This window comes from Medicago sativa, chromosome 6 (genome assembly GCF_051527215.1).
Source record: "Medicago sativa cultivar Bolivia chromosome 6, Bolivia_mono, whole genome shotgun sequence".
NCBI classification, from domain to species: domain Eukaryota; kingdom Viridiplantae; phylum Streptophyta; class Magnoliopsida; order Fabales; family Fabaceae; genus Medicago; species Medicago sativa.
In genome coordinates, this window is record NC_140754.1 from 28,528,719 (window position 1) to 28,553,198 (window position 24,480).

The following is a 24,480-nucleotide window of genomic DNA, read 5'->3' on the forward strand; positions in this document are numbered from 1 at the left end:
AGGTTCAAACGTAATCAATGTTTGACACCCGAAAACCAAGATAAAACAGTCTCTTGTAATCCTTCCAAGGTGGGATTCAAGGGGTTCCCCAAGGGGAATGGTTAAACCAACAAAAGATTGGGATCAGGGAAGAAGCAACGAATTTAGTGAGGAAAATGTGTCAGAGAGATCATATAATTACAAAGATTAAAAACTAATATTGATATTAAAAAAAAAGGTGCAATTATGAGATGGTAAATTTCAGTATCACCCATGGAGTTATTTGAGGGATGGATAATTTTGTTAGTGGAGGACTGTGATTTAAATTTATCTGTGTAACTTAAAATGCAGAAGGATTTAACAAAGTTTTCAACTATAAACATACCTATAGTTTTTGCAAAATAAAAATTTGTGCTTTGAGCCTTGTATACTCAACGGTCCAATTTACCTACACAATTAATACACAACAAGAAAAAATTGACTTATAGTGAAATAATAGTAAGATCCTTTTCAATTTGTATACTATCAATACAACATAACCATAATATCTTAATGTATATTAGTAAAAAATTGCACCAAGTGCATATGGATATTAGAGACCAACGACAGTAGGTGACAATTATTTAGTCACTTGATCTATGTACAAAGTAGAAAGTGTTAATCAAAAGAGTTTTTTTTTGACAAAAAAAAAAGAAAGCGATTAAATATAAGCAAAATACATGTTCATAAGTTCATGAGCCAATTCAGCTGACAAGAATTCTCCACTTAGCACAGAAATTATTAGAGTTACCATGTCTAATTATCTCACCTAATACAAAAGCATTAATTGAGAAAACAACAACAGTTGCAACATATACACTATTATGAGCAAACTATCAAAGCATTAGAACTCCAAATCCTATGGACACTATTTTATAGTCACAAAAAAGCTCTATTCACGTTCAATGTAATATATATAGTATCTCAAAGAGGTTGTAGAAAACTGAAATAGGTAACTTCCCCAAGAATTCAACCAACCCCAAAATTTGTTTATAACACGTGAAAAAGGACATGCCCATATTCAATCTTTTCCTGCACAGCATATTATATATATATATATATATATAAGAAAAGTTCTTCCACAAAGGTAGTGGGAAGAGCTCAACAGTACACAGGAGAAAAAGAATCCCACGCCCAACATAACAACATTTAAACTAACCTATTAAGTCAAAAAGGATATACAATCCAATCTAGGCAACAAAAAGATTTTGTATCTCTTTGGTGGGGCTTTATGAACCGTGACAGTGACAACAACTTCGGATGGAGGCCATTGCCAAAACATGGACCTGCCAAAGAAAGATGTAGTTAAAGTTTTGTATCACTGTGGTGTGCATATACAATTAGCTATGAACTTCTAAAATTTGAGAGCATGTTTACATAACTAGGTGTTTTGAGAACAACATCAACAAAATAGAGGCCAAAATAAAATTTGTCTTCCACCAAAAGCAATATATTCTCCACTCTCTGTTGAATCCAAAGCTGAAAATTAATGAGAATCTTCTATAATGCACGAAGGGAAAGGCCAATTGATTATTGGCCATACTGCAAGAATATTTTGTCAAATACCTAGATGGGTTGGTATGCAATCAAACCACTGTTGTCGGCCACAACTTATCACGCATAGATAGCAGTACATATCCTAGATAGATATCAATGTTATAAGTGGACAAATCAATCTTGTGCATGCCAATATGTAAACAAGATATGCGACAAAACTATGTATCATACAACATCGTTGTTAACATTGAAATTTAATGCTTTTTCAGAGACAATCCAAACAATTTATGACAAATATATTAAAATGAGCGCAATTGCATCGAAGAAACACATACAACAGTTTCAACCATCACTATAATGATCTGTTGAAAGAGTAAGTACTTAGCATACCTCCTATTATGCCAGGAAAACTAATTACTAAAATCATCCCCTATCACTTTCTCTGTGTATTTCAACTCATCCTCATCTAATCTTTTCATTAATGCAGTAACAAATCTGAAAGTAATACAAAAACAAAAAGTGTCATCATCAGCCTCTCAAATTGCAAATTGCTTTTCTTTTTATCAAAAGGGATAAATATTTAACCTTCGGTAATTCCAAGCGTGAAAATTCCGTGCATCAGCCTGCTGAAAACCATTCAGAAGGAGCAATTCATTATCTATGGATAAATGCCCCTTGCTAAGCACCCATTTTCTATGATGCCATGCACCCTAGGACTTGAAATTCTTCTTCAACGCATTCTCCACCTAAACAATACAAAATCAATACAAAATGACCAATCAGATTTCCATATTTTGCAATCAAAAAGAACATTGTTTGAATTTTACATTAAATCTACATATATACTCAATTCAATTACTTGGAAAAGTAAATAAAATAAAAATCTCACCACTTTGAGCTCCTGATCAAAGAGAGATGCAAGGAATCGGAATCGGATTGAGAGATTGTTTTGAATTACTGTAATTCCAAGCTCTGTAGCATTCTGAATTAATTTCTAGAAGCTTCGCGCTCAAATCTAAAGCGTATTTGCTATACCTGTAAACAGATTTATTCAATTATAATCAAAACGAAAAAAACTAAGCAAAAGTGAAGAGTTAAAGGAAGAACGTACATGTGATTTTCGTGATTGATGAGAAATTAAGACTGAAGTGAACGAAGCTTTTTAGCTTTGGCTAATAAAGCTGATTCATCTTCTTCCTTCAACGATCTGCGAGGTCGACCGTGCATTTTGTTCGAGTGAGGGTTTGTGTGGTTCTGTTGGAAATTGCGGTGAAAAAGTGGTGAGGCGAAGTAGCTGAGGGAGGAGGCGGTGTAGAGAACCAAGGGCGGAGGTGTTGGCGGAGTAGAGACAGGTGGTTGGCGGCCAATCAGTTCGACGTCGAGTTCGATGACAAAGAAAGGGAACGAGGGTGGGATGAAGGGCGAGTCCAAAGATGATGATGGGTTTGATGGTGGTGAGTGAGATGATGGAGACGATCGTGGTGGGTGGTTGCTGAGACAGTGAAGATGATGAAGGGTTTTGGTGAGATCGAGGGTGAGATGATGGTGGTGGCCGGTTTCTAGGTTTTGGGTATGTAAAGGTGGAGATCAGCGAGATGTGGGTGAGATGATGGTGGTGGCCGTTTTCTGGGTTCTGACAGCTAGATCGACGACGAGGTCCGGTGAGGATTCGGTGGTGAGAAAGAAGTTTTGAGATGATGGTGGTGGGTTTGAGATGAACGTGTTCTAGATTTTGGTTAGCTAAAGTATTTTTCTGTGTTTTTTTTTTTTAATGTGTGGTCTTGGTTTTGGTGTGTTTAGTGCCAGAATAACCTTCCACATAAGCGCTATCTAAGGTGTGTTTGTTAATAGCGTTTACACGTAAGCGCTATCTAAGTGGTTCATAATAATAGCGTTTTGCCCAAAACGCTAAGTAAGGATACGCAGAAGCAGTGTATAATAGCGCCCGATTTATAAGCGCTATTATTGGTCCGTGTGTTGGATTTTTAATAGCATTTATCAGAAAGTGCTATTAAACAGGCGCTATTAAAACTTAAAATTGTGGTAGTGAGTTTCTGTCGTCATATTTGTCGTCATATTTGCACAAACAAGTTTATACTTCCCTAAATCTATTGTTGTTAGTGTCTTGCCTCACCAATGTCATGTAGAATGGCGGATCATGCATGCTCTTTCTTTTGTAACATGGTTTTTTAATATATATTTTATACAAAAGCATTGATAAACTACTAAGATATCCATTACTAAAATAAATTTCCTGTTGTTGAAAATGTCATGTGATTTCGTACGGTAAGTCTCTCATGCCATATAACAACGCTCTAACGAACAAAACATAACAATATAGGCATGTACCAACCAACACAAAGTCAATAGTTATTCATAAAATATAATGTATAATTTCGTAACTATTGTAATCAATAATTAACAAATATAATTTCATTTACTAAATTTAAAGAGATGACATTAAAACTTACGATACGAAGATCAATGTTGTGTAAATATGTTATACTCCCTCTCTCCCATATTAGATGACATAGTTGACCCTGACACACACACACCAATACATATTTTTTTATCTTCAATTATCTATTTGAAAAAATTATGAAAATTTAAAATTTTGAAAATATTCATTGAGACGAATCCAACAACAACTTATATGATATTATTTATCTTTGTATATTAGTAGAAAAATATGGTCGAAGTATGTCAGGTCAAAAGTACATATTGTCAAACAGGTTATCTAATATGGGACGGAGGGAGTAAAATATAGGAATCTCATTTTTTCCCAAAATCAGTCAATCTTATACGTGTATTGAGTCTTTTTATTGATAAATTATATAATTTGTCAAGCAAGACATCTCATGGAAGTTTTGGAAGACACGAAATTAATACAACAAGGTGGTTGTAGAAGGCTTTTCGCAAATTCCAAAAACAAGTTGGAGAAACAAAACACTCGAAAAACGATGAAGAAATACATATTTTCCAGCTTAGGCTAAATTGATCAACCTGAGGTGCATTGGACCTCAACTCTCTTTTACACAGACTATAGAACCAAAGTGGAATTCAGAACAAAGGTTTTGATTATAACAATGTATGAAAGAATAATTGGGTACTCAAATGAGTGTTCAAATGTGAAGGACCATATAATTAAATTCTGAATCTGATGTCAACTTGTTGGTTCTGAGACACCAAGCTCTAAACGCAAAAGAACTCATTTGGTACTCAAGAGAATCTCTGAGGACTTTGACTATGATCTGAAGAAAGGTCAATAAAATCTCAAAGTTCTAATCAGAAGATGCATCAAGCCTTGAAGGCTCTGATGGAAAGCGACTTTGATGGAAACATACTCTGATGGAAGCACATTCTGATGGAAATGTCAGTAAATGAACACTCTGAGAGACTATGGCCAGTTTTGTCTTCGTCTGAAGAAACTTCGCTTTCAAGTTATGATCCTATTGTTTGTCTTCTTCTGACCACATGCAGAAACAAACAAATTTTTTTAAAGGCAAAGTGAATGAAATGGATCATTCCAAAAGAAGCAAATGATCCCTCTAGTACTATTCAACAGAATTATCCATTTGAAGCAAAGTATAGGAACCTTATCAAAGCTTCTCATGAAGTTTAAAGTGCTTGCATCTCTTCAAACAAGTGCACCTTAATTCTCTCATATTTAAGGACCTGAGCGTTTGAAGAACTTAAGAGACTTCGTTAAATTTTACAAATGCCAAAACTCTGTCAAATTATATAGCGCACAAACACTTGGAAAAATTCAAACAAACTTTCAATCTTAAAATTTCTTAAGTGTCAGAAGTCATTTGAGATTTAAATTAGTTTACGACTCTCTGAGTACAAAAGTACAAACACAATCAAATTTATTTGTAAACTCTGATTGTAGAAATCCACAAATGTGAAGCAAAGAAACCTTAGACTTGTGTGTTTAAGTAATTGTAATCTTGTGTGATTATAGTAAAAAAAATCTCTTTAAAGTGCAAAGGGACTGTACTAACTTCGGATTGTGAAGTAAACCGGGATAATTACTTGTGTTGTTCTATATCTCTCTCTGGTTTTATTGCTTGCTTTAATCTTTTTATAAACGTCGAAAAATATTTTCAAAAAAGTAAATAGAATGCAACCTCTCCTATTATGTTTTCTCACCTAACGGGCCATGTGCTGCGCGCACACTGCTATAGGAAAAAACAGTTGTGTTGATTTTTCCTGTACTACAAGCTTTGTATTGATTTGTTCCATGGAGACAACTACCTGAAAATCATTTTCCACCCACAAGTTATACTAGCCTATTTCTCTAGTGTTTTTCAATGATGAAATGATAGCATAGTACTTAGCGGCTAAAGCATTATGATCCCTAAGGATTACCCCTATATATGCAACATTAGGAAAACAAATTGAAGATCAATTGGTATTGACCTTTATCCTCCTAATAAGAGAGGGCTTCCAATACAACTCAAATATGGAATTTGAATTCTTGTGCCTCTTGGTTACCTCGAAAAAAATGAAGAACCACAAAATCCTCCATTTTAGAGGACATACAACCTATGGATAAAGTGCTACTATGTCTAACCTCAGCCATGACCTTATCAATAATCCGTTAAAATATTTATGAACATGAGATATTCATAAATATTAATAGTAAAATATTACCCTTCAATTAATAGAAATTTATTATTGATATTATAATAGTTCTAATATACAATAATAAGAAATTTGAGGGGTGTTACATTGGAGATGTACTTAAAAAGGTGGGCCTTGTCCAAGCAAGTTTCAGTCAAGGAGTCCATATATCATATATACTTTTTGGACTAGTGAAGCCCATCAATGAAACATAACCTAATTACATCAACAAATTCTCATGTGAGCTCTTTATAAATGTGTTATTAGGTTAACTATTAGAAGACGAGCAAATGTCGCCGTTTGAATTCTTCCTCTTTGTGTCTCTCTATTTTTCCATGCTATCATTCATTTGGATTTCTAATATCTTTCTATCACTCATCTGTATATAATACAAGTTCACACGTATCTACCTGTATTGTTGGAGTGGCTATGATATGTAAGGGGGATACATCCTTTGTGATATCATTTTAGTCAAATCGATTATGTGTGTTTTTGTGTCCAGTCTATATATTTTATATTATTTCATCATATATCAATATTTTCTTTTTGTCGTTGGGTTCTTTTCTTTTATTTAATCTTGTTTTTTTTTTCTTCTACTAGATCTACGTTGAGGCAACAAACCCAGATACATGAGCTAACCTTCCATGCTTGATCAAATTCAAATCAATGATTTTGTTTTGGACTTCTACACATTATCAATTATGATTTGCTGCTACACACTTAGTTGTTGCAATGTTCACGACAAATTTGTGACGGATGTGATTCTTTGATTTAATATGGAGAGCAGGTAAGTTTGGAAGAAATATTATTTTTTTATTTTTAATTAAAATTAAATTAATATAATAAATATATTATATTTTTTTGTGAATTAATTGTTTTTATTTTTATGAGTAAATAATTTATATAATTTATTTATTTTGTATTCTTCATTATGTTTTTCATCTTTTATTGAGAGTATTTTAGAAATTAGGATAACTTTAAAAGAAGTAATTCTTGATCTGATTTAGAGTCGATACTGTGTATTTCGATTTTGTGTTTTAGATCCGATTTTAAACTGAATTTCAAGAGTTTATGTTAAGATCGAACATAGGATTGTGTGAATTTGTAGTTATCTTGATTGCATATAGGATATATGCCTAATTTTTCTTAAGGTTTGACAATTATATACCTTCACGGTTTCTTCAATCTTATTGAAAATGAATGTTCTTCCGTTACACAATTACATTATTAGAGATTAAGATCATTTAATTAAGATCATACCCGTGTTTATATTTGACTCAATAATTTCTAAATCATATAATATTATTATGGCAAATTTTCAACAAATACTTGCATTCTCTCCAATGAATTATGATCCTCGGAAATATGTGCTTGTTACTCCACTTGTTTTATTATCTTGTACTTTATTAAATGTCTTAAATATTATTTGATGTGGCACACAGTTAACCGTAAAGATCAACTTGTTAAAACTTTATCGAATTTTTTTTCTTTGATATTACTATTGGAAACATTGAGGTCAATTACCATTTTGGGCCACTTAATATTGTCTAATTGGACTAATTATATAAGTCCAACTCATGCTTAAACTGTCCAGAACAGAATGGGATTAGGTTTTGGTATGTTATGAGTATAAATAAGGTTTTGTTTTGTTGGAGACCAAACCATCTATACATTCATCCATTTTCATATTTCGTTGTTGGAAAATCAAACTCAACGGAAGCTAAATTTTGTAGATCAATTCAGTAGTTAAGTATCTAATGTCAATTTCATTTCTATGATTTATTATCTTTTGGTTTTGATTTTCAATATGTTGATCACAATATCTTCTCTTTAATTTATGTTGAATGCTTTTTTCAAATTAAAAATCTAATTTCAGAATCACACTTCAAGAAAATCTAGAATTTGATTTACAATAATTTTGGAAGAAGCATCACAAAACCACAACTAATCTAAATATTAAATCAAATTAAACCTATAACAAAACATTACAAATCTAAATATTTGAATATTGATTTAAATCAAGTGTCTAAGTAAATGAATTTGATATACTTAGGCAAAATTGAATTTTACAAATTTATGTAATTGAAAGAAGCATTCAACATAAGTTAAAGAAATTATATTGTAATCAACATATTGAAAATCAAACGGAAAAGATATTAAATCATATAAATGAAATTGACATTTCTAAATTCGTACCTCAAAATATAAAAACAGGATCCTTAACTACTAAATTGATCTACATAATCTAGCTTATGTGGAGTTTGATTTCCCAACAACAAAATATGATAACGGCTGAATGAAAAAGATTGTTTGCTCTCTAACAAAAAAAACCTTATTTATACTCCTAAATTACCAAAACCTAATCCATTCTATTCTTGATAGTTGAAACATGATTTAGGCTTAGGTAATTATCCCAATTAGGCAATATTAAGTGGCCCAAAATCGTAATTGACTTTAATGCTTCAGAGATTCACATTTTTTTTTTACCATAAAGACGTTTGAAATGGGCTTTCAGTAGAAAATGAAAGTGGTATATCTTTTCATTTTCTATATAACACCAATTGCTTGATTTGTAAAATAGTTTGCAGTTTAAAGAATTAATGAATTGGCAAATCAACCAATTAATTTCATTCAAAATCTGATTTTCAGATCAAGCTTCAGGAAAATCTAGAATTTAATTTACAGTAATATTGGAAGAAGCATCGAAAAACATAATTAATCTAAATATTAAATCCAATTAAACCTATAACTAAACATTACAGAATCTAAGAATTTATTCAAATATTGATTTAATTCAAGTGTCAATGTAAGTGAATTCAATTAACCTTGGCAAAATTGAACATTACAGATCTACATAATTGAACGAAGCTTTCAACACAAGTTAAAGAAAATATATTCTAATCAACATATTGAAAATAAAACGGAAAAGATATTAAATTGTAGAAATGAAATTAACATTTCTAAACAACGAAATATGAAAACGACTGAATGAAAAGATAGTTTGCTCTCTAACAAAAAAAAACTTATTTATACTCCGAAATTACCAAAACCTAATTTGTTCTATTCTTGACAGTTGAAACATGATTTAGGCTTAGGTAATTATCCCAATTAGGCAATATTAAATGACCCAAAATCGCAATTGACTTTAATGCTTTAGAGATTCACCTTTTTTTTTTACCATAAAGACATTTGAAATGGGCTTTCGGAAAAAATGAAAGTTGTATCTCTATTCATTTTATAAATAACACCTATTTGCACTCCTCAATAGGATAATAAAAGCCAACATTGTGTACTTCAAAGTGATCAAGGGTCAAACCACACTAAATCTTAAATTTAATCAAAGAATTAATTAAACTTAGACCAATATGCTACATGATCTCCACCTATGAGGACTTAATGTTTAAACTTTATGCAGACTATCCCAAATGTTTAAGGTGTCTCTCCATACTCTTACAAAGTTGCCAGTATTAAGCTGGCCGGGTACATAAACATATACACTATTAGGTTGGGAATTAAATTTGACGGTTTTATTCAAGTTTTAACAATTCAGATACAACCGAGGTGAAAGTTTTATAGTTAATTTTTCTTGCAATGGAGCAACGAATGAGGGATTGAATGGACAACATCGGATCATCATCATCAATATAGGGTTTAAACTCTTCATTGGAGTTTGATTTTGTTGCAACTTTTTCTTCTTGTGAAAATAATATGCACAACAATCTATATCCCAATTCTATTTGAAATGTGGGATAAAAGTACCCATAGAAAGGATAATTTGGTAACTCTCTACTCTAATCCTTTATGGCATTTGGGATAGACGTTCCGCCACCCCAAGATCAAGGCCATACATCTAACATAAGAATGTACTGGCAATGACTGTAATCATTACTACTCTGCCTGGTGTTGTTCAAGAGAAGGGTGATGTTGTTTATGTTTTTGTGAAAACGATCCTTTTTCTCAATGCCATCCTTCTTTTATAGAGATGGTATTGAGAGTTTTTGTAGTTTGAGGGTTTGAGGAGGTTATGAAGAAGTTAGACATGATAAGCGTGTTGAATCATAAAGGGGCGACTTAAGTGTAACTACTTTGCAGGGTTGACCCGACCTATACCCATATCTACATCACCCGCGTGTCGAGCACATGGTATTCTAAATCATTTGGGCCATCTTGTATTTGCATGGTCTTAGTCCTAGTCAATTTGATGTACTTTCAAAGAGTACAATCATGACAACCCAGCCCAGTGTTGTTTAAGTGAAGGGAGATGTTGTTTATGTTTTGTGCAAGTGATACATTTTGCCAATGCCTTCCTTCTTCTATAGAGATGGTATTGGGATATTTTGGTATTTTTAGCAGGTTATGAATGAGTTAGATATAATGGATATGTTTGATCATAAAGGGGCGACTTAGGTTCAAGAAATCAATTGATGTGGATATATAACAGAGATAGTCTTCACAATTGAGGGTTAAGAAATCATTTGGTAAGTTTTTCAAATAGAGGCAAGAGAGAGAATAGAGCAAAATATAACAGAAAGGGTTCTATATTGAGAAATTAGAGAAAGCTTGGAGAGCCAAATAGAAGAGGTATATTAAAGTATAGGTGGCTAGCTTATTGGATTAAGAGGTAAGAGGGAAGATTATTTTCACCATCTAGAACTTATGAACAATTAAGCGGTTGTAGATTATGTGTGTTCTTAAGTTTTCATTAATTTTTTGTTGAATTAAGTTAATTTCGTGCCCTAATTATTATGATTATTTTGAGTATGTGAAAACTTGTTGTTGTTTCATGAGAATCCATATTTCATTATGATAAGTCGGTGTTTATGAGTTTTTAGTTTAATTGAACGAAATTCATGAAGTTGTTGATGATGTTAAATTTATGTTCTACTTCTTGTTATGACATTCGGTATGTGAAGGTTATGTTCCCGTGATTTTTAAGTGATTATGTGGTGTTCTTGAATTTTTGGAAAAGTATGTGGAAAATCATGAATTTGGATGTGTGAATGATGTTTTGATGTGTGGTAAGTGTTTATAATATAGTGTATGACCTAGGAAAATGTTTTTGGAAGATTGGAATGTGTTGGGGTTGATTTAAGGGCTTTAGAAGTGATTATTTGGCAAAAATTGTGTTATAGAAAACTGAAAAAATGATTTTTCCCAAAACTGTGCTGATGTAATCGATTACATCATGTCCATGGTGCCCATAACCTTTTTTTTAACTGCGTAATTGATTACACCCTGTCTAAAACCTTAAAAATGCAGTTTTCATCACTCGAAATGATTTCAAACTTGATAGGATGTATGAGGACTTATTACTATCAATCGAAAGAGTTTTTCATGATAAAAACAAAGTAGTGGGACATATTAAAAGGTAGTACGTGTTTGATGATAATTGAGTAAATGAAATGCTTTAAGAGAACTAAATTGAGATTGTATAATGAAATGAATGTGAGTTATGAATAATAAGTATGCATGAGTAGTTAATGAGGAGATACATGAACATTGAACTTAGCTTATGTGAATGTGAAAATAGATTGACTTTGTGAATATGGAAAATAGACGGACTCAATGAATTGATGAATTATAGCATGTGGACTTGTAATTAGTTTTATGATGACAATAAGGTGATGAATAATGGTTGAATTGGTCTTTGATATGTGAATGAAATATTGATTAATTAAGTGTAAGTGGTGAATTCTCTAAGATGCAAATTGACTAAATGTAGTGATGTTGTTTTATTGATGATGATATCATATTGATGATAAAAATGATGTTAGTGTGATAAACATGATGATGTGAATATTATGATGATGTTGAATTATTGATGGGAATAAATGTTGATGATGAAATGAATTTTTAGTGTATGGATGTATTGATTGGACGATGATTTGAATGTTGGTGTGTTGTTATCTATATGATGAAGTGATCATGTAACATGAATTATATGGAGCCGTACATTGTCGAGTCTATACTTATATCCATGCATCATGGTCGGTCCTATTTAATGACGGGTGGATTATAAGGTAATATACCTTCGATTGTCCAATTATTTAAAGATGGGGGGACCACTCGGTAACATAATTCTGACATCCAAAACTTGGTACCACATGCATATAGAGTCAAACTAGAACATCACATACAGACGAGTCTATGTGGGAGTCGTGATTTGATTATGTGAATCTACGAGAAGATGTGTACATGACTATGTGTGTTCATGTGAAAATTGGTGATGGTGATGAAGTGTGAATGATATATATTTGATTTGGTGATAAAGTGACAATGTGAATGTTTTATCTTGGTTTTTCGGGTGTCAAACATTGATTAAGTTCGAACCTTTTTAACCGGTGATATCTCATTTTTTCTTGGGAAGGGAAAAAATAAGCAAAACCCTTGAGAATCGAGGTCCGGGAGTTGTTTTCGCTACGGGAAGGTGTTAGGCATCCATAACGACTATAGTATCCTATAGGAACCGTCTTTACTTTCAACGCGCGCGCTTTATTTTTAAATGCTATTTTGAAAGATGATATTAAGCCTAAGAGTATTGCTAAGTGAAGAATTGGAGGGAGAAGAATGTGTTTGAATTTTTATTTTATTTGAATTGAAGGAATTTTATTCCTTGCCTACGTACCCGTTTAAGGGATCAAATCCACCGTAGTTCTCTTCCAAAGATGTTTTTGTTTTTGTTGGTTGATTTTAAGTTCGAAAATTGGAATTTTGAAGAATGAGGAAAAGAGGCCTCAAGGGCATAAGATTGAAAAAAGTGAGGTGGAATTAGTTATTTTGCAAAATGAAAGTCAAAGTATGATTAAAATTCAATAAAATTTGATTAAGAAAATAAAAGAGAATACAATGGGATTTTGGATCCCAAGGTTTATTATGAAAAAAGATTTGGGTGATGTTGTTCATATTTTTTTGAAAAAAGAGATTTTTTTCTAAGTGTAAATTCTAGGCATTCATCTAAACATTCAATCCTAAACATACATCTAAACATGCATAACCTAAGCATATATCTAAAGATATCTATGTGATGTGTGTGCATGTGTCGGTGTTTGTGTCGGTGTACATCATTAGAGTCCATTGTCCTTTACATCATTGGCCTAGGTACATTCTATGGTCTTGCAAGAATTTAAATTGCATAAAAGTAAAGTACAAAAATTCCTAAGTATTACATTCTAATTCTTGGTGAAAATTAATGTGCAAGGACATAAAGTGCAAGAAATAAGAGATGAAAATATGATGTGAGATGCTTATGAAACAATGAACAAAGAGTTAGTAATAATAGGCATTGAATAGTAGAAAAAAGTGGCAAGAAAATAAAGCATATCAACATGGTAAAAAACAACAAGAAGTAGCAAAAATGCACCAAAATTCCAAGGCAAATGCAAGACCTATAACTCTCTCACACTTTGACACTTTTCAAGGATTTTTTTAAGTTCAGCCCCAATGTGAGTGTTACAAGGAAATTATGTGCCAAGGGATCATAGTATACTACTAAGCCAATTTTGCACTAAAATCACACATTAACATAACAAGTAACTAGCTAACTAAGCAACCAATTATCACATATCCCAAAACAGCACCACATACCTCGATTTAAACACTAAACAAGGTCTCCAAAATACTCAACAATTAACCACTATTATAAGCAAAAGAATTGGAAGCAAACCCTATACCAAAAGTTCTTCAAAATTGCACCGAAACAACACAAATCACAAGCAATTATTCATGCATTTTTCTATCCATTTTTAGCATACAAAATTCACATAAAACAAAACTAAATCATCAACACAATCACAATAAGGGCTCACTAAAATTTTTTACAAGTTTTTAACAAGATTTTATCAAGAATTGGAAAGAAATGAATTAACAACAAACAAATATTTTTTCACATATTTTTAGGATCCAAATTAATCATGCACTAATACAAAAAAAAAACAATTAGAATTAACAAGGAAAGCCTTGCAAATTTTTTTAGAACATTTTTGTACGAAAATTGACCAAACAAGGGGTGTAAACAGCAAAAAAAATCAAGAATACACAAGAAATGGGGGGTGTGCACAGCAGAAAGCCACGCAGGCAAGGCAGTTGGGCCTCAAGTGGCCACTGGATCGGGTTGGTGGGGCAGGCATGGGTTGAACCATGGGTTGAACCGGTTCAAGAGTGTATATAAGCAAGAAACCCGGTTCAATCCTCATTCTAAACCCTTCCCTCTCTCTCTAGGTCACAAATGCTCTCTCCCTCTCTCTAGAGAAACCTGAACGGAGAAGAAGAAGAGAAGAGTTCCGACGCGGCGGCCGGCCGGTTTTCGGCGGCGGAGCCACCGCGCCGGAAAGTTAAAACTCCCTTTTTCTTAAAATTTTTGGTAGAATCTGCTTCTCTTCTCCTCCTCTTTCCAAATCCGTCGTCGGAACTCACCAAAACAAAGCACAAACGTGCAGATCTAGGTTATATGATTCGAAAATTCGTTCTAAGGCCAGTAAATAATGGAAAACAAGGACGAATTCGTGAGTTACCTCTTGGCCTTTAAGCTTTGCGATTCCAAACTTCTTGTTGCGAACTGATTCAGTTTCACTCCTTCTTGCTTAGTTAACGATTTGAATCTGGCTCTTGGAAGCCTTTTGAGTATTCGTTCTTGATGAGACTCCAATCTTGTCTCGTACTCCTCTGATTCGCTTGGTTCACGCGTTCGTCACTGTTACGAACGGTTTGGACCGACGAGTTTGACGTTTTTGTTGCTGGATTCGAATTCGTGTGGTTTTGGTATTGGAATTATTGGATTCGAATTCGTGTGGTTTTGGTATTGAAATTGCTGGATTCGAATTTGTGTGGTTTGGTACTGAAATTGCTGGATTCGAATTTGTGTGGTTTGGTACTGAAATTGGATTCGATTTTGTGAATTGGTGCTATTGTTTGGTGATGATGATTCTGTGATGTTGAGCCTTGATGAATTCTGGAAATTTGTGTTGTTTTTGGGAGAAAATTGAGTTTGTTAGGGTTTGAGATTCATGTGTTCTTGATGAAATTCATCAAGTTCATATGAATCTTGATGGTTTGATCTGGTTTTGGTGGAGAGAGAGAAAGAAAAAGTGTTTGTGATGAGTTGTAAAAAAAGTGAATGGATCTGACACTGTGCACATATTTATAGCTGCCATGTGTAGCTTCTGGACCAATGGACTAATGACACGTGGCACTGGACTTGTAACAAACTTTGACTAACTTTGACCTGCAAAAAATAACAAACTAAAAGGACCAAAATGCAAATGACAGAACTTTAAGGACTAAACTGCAATTAGTAAAAAAAATTAGGACTAAAAATAAAAAATAAAATTTGAATTAAAATTGGTAAAATGGAAAATAACGTAAAGTGAAACAATTAAAAAAGACAAAACGGACTAAAACGAACCAATTACCTAAATGAGGTACTTTAAAGTAACCTCTCTCTGCCAAAATTTCGTGTGAAATGACCAAAATGCCCCTGGGGACTAAAACGACTCGAAACGACTCAAATGCAATTTTAAAATGGATTCTTAACAGGGAATTGAAGCAAGAGCTTTATACAAGCAAATTAAAAGACTCAGAGACAAATTTTAGAATTTAAACAGGGTTTTAACATATGAAAAGACTAAAATGCCCCTAGGGGCTAAACTGACTCAAAATGACTTCAAATGCAATTTTTGAAATGGATTTTGTCATAGAATTGAAATAAAGACTTATTCAAACCAATTGAAAAGACTCAAACAATTTTTAAGGGACTAAAATGAGTTGAATGCAGGAAATGACTAAAATACCCTTTTTCATGAATTTTGCAAATAACATTGAAATAAAATGCAGAGAAAAATGCAATTGATCAGAGACATATCAAATGACTTAAAATGCAAGAAAAGAAGAATTGAGCTAGTATTTTTAGGTCCAAAATTAGGGTATAACAGTGAATACTTGTTATATCTTGTGTTGATGATTTGAGAATTATTATATCTTTTTAATTGATTGAATGAGAATGCATGTAATTATAGGTATTGCTAGAAAATGAATATGTGTATTTGTGAATCCTAATATTATGCATGAGTTTGTATCTTCATTATGTTGAATGCATATCTTACCCACCAGTGGTTTTTTGGTCGCCTAGATCCTCGTGCTATAGACGTGCAAGTTAAGCACCCTTAGTTGACGTGAGTATCGAAGGATGGTTGGCGCCTACTCGTCTCTTATGCCTTTTGAGTTTTAGCTAGTAGGCTTTGATTAAAATGTCAGACATTTCATTTTATCTTTGGATTTATGTTTTGAGGAACCATTAAATTCTCATTGATGATGTATCTGAGATTTTGAGATTATGACTTTATGTTGTTTTGAGATGTTATTTCCGCTATCACTGTTTATGATTACGATGATTTATGCATATTTTGTATTAATGATGAAGTGGCGTCTTTAAGTTTATATGATTAATGTTGCATTTATGCTTTAATATTGTATTTGGGGTTCAAGGGTGTTAAAAAATGTCACAAAAAGTACTAAAAAAAATATATCTGAAATGTCATATAATGCTCTGACATCACATGGATTTGGTGATGATTAAGTTTTATTTTTGTGAACAAAGGCAAGACCAGGAACATGAAGCAAGAATCAGTGAGTGACTGATGAAGATTTGGAGTAGAAAGCTTTTAAGTATCCAAAAAATTAACATGCGACTTCCAATATAATAGTTCTCACCCTTGGGGTAAATTTATGTGTGCATATGTGAGATAACTATGATAATGTTGTAATATTAGGCATAAGATTATCTCTATAAATAATAATCAATATATAAATATAAGAATCAATTAAATATAAATAAAAGAGAAATCAATAAATTTATTGCTTTTGAGATTGTTGTTGAATTAGATCATCGACCACAACTCTATCAACATCTTTGACAATCAAATCAAACCTGCTACTGAAACAACTATCAACGTTGGCAAAAGGAACAAACCCTAAAATAGTATGAGACGCTCTGTACTTAAGTAAGTTCCATGCAATCATATGCTAAGCCCCCATGATTTAGCAGACCCTTCTCGATGTGGAATAAAGGAATCAGAACTGACAAGAAAAAATTCTAGTCAGGAAGATCAAAACCAAGGAATCATAATTGTTTTTGTTTCAATACTTACTGATCAAAGCAAGTGAAAGAGTGTAACTTTTTTTGTATGTGCTTCATAAGGCCTGACACAACATAATTGTTGAGTCAAGTAAGTAAGCAACCTTAGTAATAGTCACAATCAAGAGATATTAAAAGAAAGACGATGACAAAAATTTAGAAATATAGAAAAATAGGGACCCTATTTTTCTATATTTCTCAATTAAAAATAGGGAACCCAAAATATTTGAAACTTTTGAAATATACTCAAAATTTACAGCAGATAATAGGACTGAAAAATTATACATACACCACCTTAAACACTGTAACTGGTTACACTAAAGAGTGCAACCAGTTACCATGCCTGAAAAGTGTTTAAAATGGACTCGTATTGTGTAATCTACTGTTTTGGACCATACATTGACATTGAAAACCTAATGACAATACGACACAAGAGAGAATTATAGGAATATTATTTTCTTCCCATACCTCTTCCCTAAACTAGACAATTTTATAGGTGTTTTGAGTCTTTTTATTGATAAATTATGTAATTCGGCAAACAAGATATCTCAGAAGGCATTGAACACATTATAAAATTGTAGAAATTTTATCCAAAGTCCCAACAACAAGTTGGAGAAGCGAAACACTCGCAGAATGATGAAAAAGACATTTTTTGCACTTTAAGCTAAAGTTATGTGCTCTAAATGCATTGGACAAAGAGTTCAACTCTCTTTTACACAAAATATCTGAGAATCACTTTCCACCCACAAGTTATTCCAGCCCATTTCTCTACCCTTTTTCAAAGACGAAATCATATAAAAGTACTCAGCGGCTATATTATTATGATCCCTAAGGATTACCCATATATCTGCAACATTAGGAAAACAAATTGAAGAGCAATCGGTATTGACCTTTATCCAACCCCATAGAAGAGGGATTCCAATAAAGCTCAATTATGGAATTTGAATTCTTGCGCCTCTCGATTACCTCGAAAAAACGAAGAACAACAAAGTCTTCCATAGTAGAGGACATACAACCTTTGGATAGATTGCTACTTTGTTTAACCTCATCCATGAACTTATTGATAATCCCTTAAAATATTAATGAATATGAGATATTGATAAATTCTAATATTAAAATATTACCCTTCAACTAGTACAAATTTATTACTAATATTATAATAGCACTAAGATACAATATTAAGCAATGGGGGGGGGGGGGGGGGGGGGGGGGGTTTCATTGGAGATGTACTTACAGAGGTGGGTCTTGTCCGAACAATATATAATGAAGGAGTCCAAATAACATATACTTCTTGGACTAGGGAAGCCCATCAATGAAACTTAATCTAATTACATCAACAAATCCTCGTGTGAGCTCTTTATAAATGTGTTATATATTAGGTTAAATATTACAATACAAGCAGGCGTCGCCGCTTAAATTTGTCCTCTTTGTGTATCTCTATTTGTCTATGTTATCTTTCATTTGGATTGTTTATATCTTTGTATCACTCATCTATAAGTTCACACATATTGTTGAAGTTGTTATGATATGTAAGGGGATATACATCCTTTGTGACATCATTTTAGTCAACTCAATTATGTGTGCGTTTATCTTCAGTCTATATATTTTATCTTATTTTTTCATATATTAATATATTCTTTTTGCGTTGGGTTATTTTCTCTTGTTTATTCTTGTGTTTTTTTCTACTAGATCTACGGTGAGGCAACAAACCCAGATCCATGGGCTATATCCTTCCATGCTTGATCGAATTCAAATCAATGATTTTGTTTTGGACTTCTACACATTATCGATTATGATTTGCCGCTACACACTTAGTGTTTGCAATGTCCACCACAAGTCGCTGACAAGTGTGATTTCTTTGATTAAATATGATGAAAAGGTAAGCTTGGAAGAAACATAATTTTCATTTAATTTTTAATGATTATTAAATTAATATAATAAATATGTTTTATTGTGAATTAATTGATTTTATTTGATGAGTAATATTTTATAGAATTTATTATGTTTTTTTATCTTTTGGTGAGAGTATATTAAAAATTATGATTTTAAACAAAAAAATATTAAAAATTATGATAAATTTAAAAGGAGTATTCTTGACTTGATTTATATGTACTAGATATATTTTTTTTGTTAAATTTGTAATGTTTTTATCTGATTTATAGTTGATAGTGTGTATTTTGATTTCGTCTTATAGATCCAGTTTTAAACTGAATTTCAAGAGTTTATGTTATGATTGAACATATGAATGTGTGAATCTGTAGTTATCTTGATTGCATATAGAATGTGTGACTAATTTTTCTTAAGGTTGAACATTTATAAACTTTTATGGTTTCTTCAATGTTATTGAAAATGAATGTTCTCCATTTACGCAATTACATTGATGGAGATTAAAATAATTCAATTAAGAGCATACTCATGTTTATAATTGACTCAAAGAATTTGCTAAATATCATATAATATTATTATGGAATATTTTAAACAAATACTTGCATTCCCTCCCATGAATTATGATCCTGAGAAATATGCGGTTATTACTCTAAATTCCTGTATAATAAAAACAACATTTATTTAAAGAATTTTAGTAATACTATTATCACTTAAATGAAGAATCGTACAAATTTGAAATTTAGAATATAATACATAAATTCAAGTATATGTTGAGTGACTTGTTAGTTTGTTGATATAAATTTACCTTTATAATTCTCAGATTAAGTCCTACGCTTGGTTGAATGGATCTATCAAACAAGTGCCATTATCTCTCTCGGATTGTGTCACTCCTGATATCTTAGGTTTGATCGTTGGTTACTCTCGATTCCATCAAGATATTGGATATTCTGATAAGGTTTGGAATAGTAATTTCGACTCTCATTTGAAACTTTGTACATAAATTTCTTTTCCATTTTATTTTTTCATTACTCCAATTTAAAAATTGTAAAGTTGAATTATCAATAAAAATTAGAGATAGAGAAAAAAAAATTAAAACTTGAGACAATTATTGTTCCTCTACCACATTATTAAAAAAAAAAAAATCATTTCTCTGCCTTTAGATTTTTTTGTGCTGATTCAACTTTCTTTATTAATAAGAGTTGATTATTGAGTCTAATTTACATTTGATTGCTACTATTGTAGGAGCATAAAACTTTTGATGATAAATTCAGTCGAAGAGATACAAAGACGTTGTGTGGATTTGCAGTTGTTGCTGCAAGGCTTCAACTTAATCTGTCCTGTAATGCATTTTCTCTGTGATTTAAAGGAAAAACTACTAAGGAGATTCGTGAGATATTCCTCACACAAGAAGACCTCACACATAAAACTTTCGAAGAGAAGGCCCCTTATGCAAAATTGGCTCATCCATGGCCTCATCACTTCTTTCCATTGCATTTAGCTGTGGGGGCTGCTGGTGAAAATTCAAAGGCCAAAGTTATCCATGATAGTTGGGATATTGGTTCATTTTCTTATGCCTCTTTCGGTTTCACAGCAGCTAGTACTTGGATACTTGAAACATCGCATTGCTTCCATGTTCTGATGTCTTTTATGTAATAATCAAATTAATAAGTCGATCCTTGGATTGGATACTAAGTTTTAAAAAAAAATAAAAAATTGTATTCATGTTTTATTTATGCTCTAGAAATCCTGAATGTTTATGAGTTGGACCAAAATTTTTTTGTGTGCCTTCAATTACCCTTTGAAACATTAAATGAGAGAACATCTGATAAATTCATGTACAATAATATTTACTATAAAGAATGACTCAATTTAATTCTTGAGAAAAATAAAAGCAACGTTTAGTCACGAAGAAAATTAAACAGGGATAAGTTAATCCATTCCCCCTTTACACCCTGTTTAGTTGATGAAAGAAATTTAGAGGAAAGAAAAAATTGAAAATAAAAGATTATTTAGTAGTTTAGTACGAGAGAAATTGAAAAATTATGATAGGAAAGAAATTTCGGTATTTATAAAATGACATAAATATTCTATAATCTTAGGATCTCTAGGTCTATGGATCGTCACATTGAATTTTCTAAGAAGTGTGAAGTCTGACATTGAAAGAGAAACTGTTGTAGAGTTGTTACCTGCCAAAGACACATTAGCCAAAATAATGGAGATGGAGCTTTTCCAATGTATCGATTTGTCTTTGAATCTTCTCTGATTTCTATGGAATTCAAGATGTTTATGATGGCAGAGTTGATTACAAGCTTAGATGGGGGAAAATCTTTGTTCCAGATAGATTTTGCCGAAGGAATCTTAGGATAGCTTTGCTTCTTGAACAAGAAAGCTTCTTTTAAAGCTATTCTCCCAGTTGCAGAATCTTTCCAAATAAGTTCATCTAGTTTGTCAACCATTGGTAAGATAACTTTTGTCACATGACTTAACAAATTAGGAAAATGTTGACTGATAGCATCACTGATATTCCACTGAGAATTATGAACGTAATCACTGACTTTGGGGGCGAGAAGTTCACCATTGTTTCAGGTATTTGGTAGTGGTCAGCTAACACCATACCACACCAAGAATCTTTCCATAAATTCACATGAAGTCCATTACCAATCAGCCTGTTAGAATTCTCTCTAATTGTTGAATACTCATGTTTTGATGATTTATGCAGCGATTCCCTCTTAAAGTTCTACTTCTCATCAACTTGGCCCATTGTTTTTCAGAGTGTAATAGCTCCCAGCAAAGTTTCAAATTTGTTCCTTCATTCAGAAATATCAAAGTTTCAAATCTGCACATACACTTTTCCAAGCAACTGTCATCATTTTCCATTTTGCAATGTCACCACTCCATATAAGCATACTAGTAATCACTGATTTGATAAGTTGAATTCTTCCAGCCATTGATAGGAGAGAAGCTTTCCAAGCAGACATTTTGTTTCTCACTTTGTCTGCTATTGGCTGAAAATAAGCAACTTTAAGTCGTCCTTTGAAAATTGGTGCCGCAAGATAAGTGAAAGGCAAGCTACTTATATTGAATCCCATCAATTGAACAATATGGTTTAGTCTGGATTGAGAAACTCAAAAACTGCAGACACCACTTCATTTTGCAAAATATCCCAGTATATTTGGTAGAAGCTTCCTCCAAAACCATTAGGGCTAGGAGCACTTTCCTTATTTAAATAAAAAACAGTATTTTTAATATCCATTCTAGAAGGAATCTTGGTGAGCAAGGCATTTACTGAATCATCCACTAGAGTAGGGATTACTTCTTCCACAAGCAACCAATCCTGCAAAACAATGTTAGAGGAAAACAAATTTTTATAATAAGAAACTATATGGTCATTTATGTGTGAGGGATCAGTGATAATTTCATTATCATTTCTGAGGTATGATATCAGTTTGGTCTTGTTTTTTATTTTTGTCAGTCTATGAAAATTTTTGGAGTTTTTATGCTCGAAGCTTTTCTGGTTGTAGATGCTTCAACTTTGAGTAGTGATTGAACAATTGAACATCTAGTTGCAGATTATGATTCCGCTACCACGCTGAATTATCCTCTCCCTTTCGTCGTTACACGCGATTTTTGTGGCGATAAGGAGACGCTACTCTATACGGATAGCAAACGAAAAAGCTTAGTGACCAACCTTGGGGTTTTCAACCTTGTTGCGCTGATCCAGCCTCAGATTCATCTATCAGATCGACCAGACTTAGTTCCCTTTCCGCCTCCACCGCTCGCACCACCATGGCTACAATACCCAATCTACCTATCACCACTCGACTCACCACCTTCATCAAAGGTAAACAACATTCCATACTATTTCCAAACTGCACATGAGAACTTAATTGGAATCCAATCTCATAACACACCCAAATTTGATAACATAATTGATCAGCCTGTGATTACCATGTCAAGTAACGCCTCAAATAGAGATGAAAAATATGTTAAATTCCATTTCTCAAACTAAGGTATTATTTACTAGTGTCCATCAAAATGTGACATGCTACATTTGCTGCTATTCTTACTTTGGCTCCAATTCTATGGTGTTATTTGAGTATCCTGCAAATGGAGCTTTGGAGATACATTTACCTCAACGTACCCGGAATTGTCTAGATATGGATAGGTATAGCAACTTGATTTTTGCTGAGGAAACAACTAGTTTTGTTGCATATATATCCATTATGAGCAATCTTCTCCTATATTGTGCCATGATACTCAGTTTACTTGCATCTCAGCCAATGATGATTAAACTTTTGTGAAACCAATATATGTAACATGCATGTGGTGCTCCTTGGAATTCTACATTCAAAACCAATTTCTCAACTTCCTCATAGTGAGTCAAGCATTGGTCCTTGTGGTAATAAATTGGATGGAAGATATTTTGGTATACCTCAAAAATTATACAAGGTAATAGATGCTAAGTATGAGGAGCTCTAGCAGTTGGAGAAATACTTGTAGCTTGGTTTACGGGAATGGTTCTAAAATGCAAACTATGGTGTTTAGCATGTGGTTCGTGGCTCAACTAATGTCACAATTAGGAATGGTTAAAGACTCAAAAGGGTCTCTACCATTCAAACAATGGGATCTTGGTGGGTGTTCTCTTGTTAGGGGGAGTGTCCATTTGAATTGGAGGCCACTTGCAAAGATGCTACTATCATTCACCAATATTGTCCTAACTTCAACCTTGAGGACAAGGTTGATTTTAATGGGGGAGTAATGTTATGATTCAAAATATCTTATAAGAAAATACATTTGGCATAATATAATTGGTTGAGATAAATGAACACATGGCTAGTGATCCTAAAATCAAGGAAGTTTCGGTTGTGCATAAATAGGGAAATGACGATAAATAGAGGGTATGAAGAAAAATGATGAAGTCTCTCCTCTCTCCCTTTCGTGCTCTTTAGTAGAGTAATGGTTAAGTCTTACACTTAATCTTCTTCTATCTTTTTCATTACACTAACTCTAGTTGGTTCTTATCTATCAATTTTATCTTTGATTCAATAATCAATTTCCAATTATCCATTTTATTCCATTCTCATTTTTGAGAACCATTGCAATTGGGAAACAAGTTTATGTCGTCATATTTGCACAAACAAGTTTATGCTTCCCAAAATATATTGTTGTCAGTGTCTTGCCTCACCAATGTCATGTAGAATGGTGGATCATGCATGCTCTTTCTTTGGTAACATGGTTTTTTAATATATCTATTGGGTTAAATATGTTATTGGTCCCTACATTTTGTGCCCCTTTGAAGAATAGTCCCTACATTTCAATAAATA

General features: G+C 32.7%; 1 long non-coding RNA gene across 1 annotated transcript; it reads right to left on the reverse strand.

Annotated features, from left to right (window-relative positions):
- Nucleotides 1-1,107: 1,107 nt before the first annotated feature.
- LOC146914341 (uncharacterized) lies at nucleotides 1,108-3,562 on the reverse strand. The gene is made up of 5 exons (XR_015016583.1): nucleotides 2,627-3,562; nucleotides 2,405-2,550; nucleotides 2,101-2,261; nucleotides 1,906-2,010; nucleotides 1,108-1,304 (listed from the first exon to the last, which is right to left on the reverse strand). It is a non-coding gene; the product is annotated as an uncharacterized LOC146914341 (long non-coding RNA).
- Between the last annotated feature and the right edge of the window lie 20,918 nt (nucleotides 3,563-24,480).